Here is a 4,797-nt window from a genome sequence, read left to right on the forward strand (position 1 = left end):
AGAAAAACGACAGAAACAGTGAAGATTTTGAAAAGTTGAAGAATTCCAAAAACTGAGGAATTTCAACACTGAGGAAAAAATCAAATTGAAGATTTTCAACTTTGTTGGTGGCGTGACCCACCGTATAAGAATGATGATTTCAGACACCGCGTACAATTGTCATAGGGTTCGGAAAATCAAATACTTCATTAATTTCTTCACACTTAGAGTGTTATTTTTCATTGATTGCAGAAAAACGTTTCTTCATGTGTTGCACATCTAAGTCATCAATTTTGCATAAGTGTTAGGATGTGTGTCCTTTTCAAAGAACATTCGAAGATTCTAAGATATTTAGCTCACACCGCAACTTGCTAAATCTCTTCTCATCCAAGGGCTTTGTGAAGATATCGGCTAGCTGTTCTTCAGTCTTCACATGCTCAATAGAAATGTCGCCCTTCAACACATGATCACGAAGAAAATGATGACGAATCTGAATGTGCTTTGTCTTCGAGTGCTGAACTGGGTTGTGCACAATCTTGATGGCACTCTCATTGTCACAGTAGAGAGGCACATTCTTCATGTTGATGTCGTAGTCCTTGAGAGTTTTCTTCATCCACAGCAATTGAGCACAACAAGACCCAGCAGCAATGTACTCAGCTTCTGCAGTAGACAGTGATACGCAGTTCTGTTTCTTCGAAGACCAACAGACCAAAGATTGTCCGAGGAAATGACAAGTACCAGATGTTGACTTGCGGTCCACACGATCACCAGCATAGTCAGAGTCAGAATATCCAATGAGATCAAAGTAGAGCCCTTGGGGTACCATAATCCTAGTGTTGGTGTGTGAGCTAGATATCGAAGAATATGCTTCACAGCCTTGTGGTGTGATTCCTTCGGTGTAGCTTGAAATCGGGCACACATGCAAACACTAAGCATTATATCTGGCCTAGATGCACATAAGTACAATAAAGAACCAATCATGGAGTGGTATACCTTGTGATCGAAGTCAATACCATTTTCATCAGTGCATAGATGGCCATTTGTGGGCATAGGAATTTTGACTCCTTTGCAATCTTGCATGCCGAATTTCCTCAGAACATCCTTGAGGTATTTCTCCTGAGATATGAATATACCATTGTGCTATTGACGAATTTGAAGACCTAAGAAGAATTTCAACTCTCCCATCATAGACATTTGATATTCTTCACTCATCATATAGGCAAATTCATCACTATATCGTTGGTCGGTACAGCCAAAGATAATATCATCAACGTATATTTGGCACACAAACAGTTCACCATCATAAGATTTAGTAAAGAGAGTAGGGTCGAGTGAACCGGGTGTGAAGCCATTCTTCACGAAGAATTCCTTCAAAGTATCATACCACGCCCGAGGGGCCTGCTTGAGGCCATAGAGGGCCTTGTTGAGTCTGAAGACTTTGTCAGGATTCTTTGGATCTTCAAAACCTGGGGGTTGAGCAACATATACTTCTTCCTCAAGCTTACCATTGAGGAATGCACTTTTCACATCCATTTGATATAAAGTGATATTATGATGGTTAGCATAAGCAAGTAATATGCGAATAGCCTCAAGTCTAGCAACAGGTGCAAAAGTTTCATCGAAATCAATTCCTTCAACCTGTGTGTAGCCTTGAGCTACAAGTCGTGCCTTATTCCTCACCACAAGGCCATTTTCATCTTGCTTGTTGCGGTAGATCCACTTTGTGCCAATGATATTATGCTTACGAGGATCTAGACGTTTGACCAGTTCCCAGACATTGTTGAGCTCGAACTGATGTAATTCTTCTTGCATGGCCTGAATCCACTCAGGCTCTAGAAATGCTTCATCTACTTTGGTGGGCTCTGTGATAGAGACAAAAGCATAGTGCCCACAAAAGTTAGATAAATGTGAAGCTTTTGAGCGTGTGAGAGGACCTGGTGCTTCAATGTCATCGATGATCTTTTCAACTTGCACTTCTTTTGCAACGCGAGGATGAGCTGGTTGTCGTCGAGGAATTTGATCAGCATTTTCTTCAGCATCATTTTCTTCAGCATTTTCCTCAGGTACATTAGCTCGTCGATCTTCGCGTTCTCGAATGAATTCTTCAGTAGATTCTTCGGTAGGAATGACATCCTCAGTACTTGATAGAATCCTCAGGTGCTGGTTCATCTATCATAGAAGGTAGGTGCTCTCTTTGCGAGCCATTAGTTTCATCGAACTGCACATCTACAGTTTCAACAATCTTGTGAAGAGTGATGTTGAAGACTCTGTAGGTGTGCGAGTCCTTTTCGTAACCAAGCATAAAACCTTCATGTGCTTTCGGTGCAAATTTAGCATTGTGATGAGGATCTCTAATCCAACATTTAGCACCGAAGACTTTGAAATAACTCACATTGGGTTTCTTGTCAGTGAGGAGTTCATAGGCAGTCTTCTTGAAGAATTTGTGAAGATATACTCTGTTGATGATGTGGCACGCGGTATCAATTGCATCAATTCAAAAACGATGAGGCCTTTTGTATTCATCAAGCATAGTGCGAGCCATCTCAACAAGAGTTCTATTCTTGCGCTCCACGACGCCATTTTGCTTTGGAGTATAAGGAGCAGATAACTCATGAGTAATACCAAGTTCATCAAGATAGTCATTAAGACCAGAATTCTTGAACTCAGTTCCATTGTCACTCCTGATGTGCTTGATCTTCACACCAAAGTTGGTTGAAGCCCTCAAGGAAAATCATTTGAAGACTTCCTGCACTTCATGTTTGTAAGTAACAATGTGTACCCATGTGTAACGAGAGTAATCATCAACAATAACAAAGCCATATAGAGATGCATCATTAGTCTCAGCAGAATAATGATTAGGACCGAAGAGATCCATGTGAAGCAATTCAAATGGTCGAGTGGTGGTCATGATAGTCTTCGCTGGATGCTTGGCCTTAGTCATCTTCCCAGCTTCACAGGCACCACACAAGTGATCCTTGAGGAATTTGACATTCTCAATGCCAATGACATGCTTCTTCTTCGCAAGCATGTGCAAATTCCTCATGCCTGCGTGACCAAGTCGTCGATGCCATAGCCAGGCTTCTGAAGCTTTCGCAAGTAAGCACACGGCAGGTTGTGGTCCTATAGAGAAATCAACAATGTACAAGTCTCCTCTCCTAAAGCCTTCGAAGACTTTGTAATTGTCAGCTTCCATGATCACAACACAACGATACTTGCCAAAGGCAACAACCATATCAAGATCACAAAGCATTGAGACAGACATGAGGTTGTATCCTAGGGTCTCGACAAGCATGGCTTTGTCCATGTGTCGATCCTTAGAGATCGCAACCTTACCTAGACCCAATACCTAACTTTTGCCTTTGTCAGCAAAGATGATATGCTTCAGATGTGATGGTATTAAGGGAGCATCCATCAATAGATTTTTGTCACCAATCATGTGATTTGTACATCCACTATCGAGGACCCACTCATTTGCTTTAGGTTGATCATCCTGCAGATGAATTAGTGCAGCTTACAAACTCATATACTTCATCAGTGAAGAATATGACATCAGTATCATCAGTTCAATTTCATCAAGTAATTTTGATCAGATAATCAGTATGAGGACGTGTGAAATGAAAGTTCATTTCATCATGATTCGCCTGCGTCCTTTCAGGCAATGTTCAGGTCTCTTGCAAATTCTTCAGTCGTTTTGAGTACGACTGGAGACCTGACCCTGCATAAGAGATTAGTTCTTTTTCTTCATCACCCACATCTGGAGGGGTGGCAAACAATTCATCACTCTACGAGCACCATATGAGAAAGGTGGCATGGACGCCAGTCCACTTCGTTTCTCATAAGAGGGGTTAGGGTAAGCATATGAATAAGCAGAGAAATTCTTCGAGGACTTATGAACATAATGATTTGAAGAATAATGCACATATTCATAGCCCTTAGCTCTACCCTGCGAAACAGAGTTGTTAGCACGATGATGTTCATATGAGGATTTTGATCCATGTGAGGAATTTGGTCTGTATGAGGACTTGGATCCATATGAAGAATTTGGTCCATATGAAGAGTTTGATCTGGGGTTCCTATTCTTCACTGGTGGTGTCATGAGGACATTCACCTGAAGACTTTCAACATAACTTTTGGGAACCCAGATTTTCTTCATAGGGGAACCGTTCCTGCAGTTAGTGCCAACATATCTAGCAAATACTTCACCATTCCGATTTTTGAACAGTTTATAGTTGGAGTCAAATGACTCATCAGATGAATGAGGAGATTCACATGTAAAGCCAGATAAGTTAGATGGATCAACTGGAGGTTCCTTTGCAGCAACCCATGAGGTTTTGGGATACTGCTCAGGCTTCCAGTATGTTCCATCAGCATTGAGTTTCCTCTCAAAGGCAATACCCTCTTTTCTAGGGTTTCTGTTGAGGATCTGCTTTTTGAGCACATCACAGAGAGTCTGATGGCCTTTGAGGCTTTTGTACATGCCTGTCATATACAATTCCTTCAGCCCTGCATCGTCAGTGATACTAGCAATGTCCTCAGATGAGGAATTAGTGATAGCAGAGGCAGGTGAAGAATTTGTAACAGTTGAAGCATTTGAACATTCAGGTGAAGAATTAGCAGATTCACGTTCAATGCACTTTAAGCATGGAGGAACAAATTCTTCCTAAGTAGCGCTGATTTATTGAGCAAGTAATGAATCGCGCTCCTTCTGAAGATCTTCATAACTCACTCTTAGCTTCTCAAGATCTTGCTTTCTTTGAAGAAGTTCAAGAGAAAGCTTCTCGTGATCAGTTAAGAGGGTTTTATGATGACTTTGAAGGT

Source organism: Triticum dicoccoides, chromosome 6B (genome assembly GCF_002162155.2).
Source record: "Triticum dicoccoides isolate Atlit2015 ecotype Zavitan chromosome 6B, WEW_v2.0, whole genome shotgun sequence".
NCBI lineage: Eukaryota > Viridiplantae > Streptophyta > Magnoliopsida > Poales > Poaceae > Triticum > Triticum dicoccoides.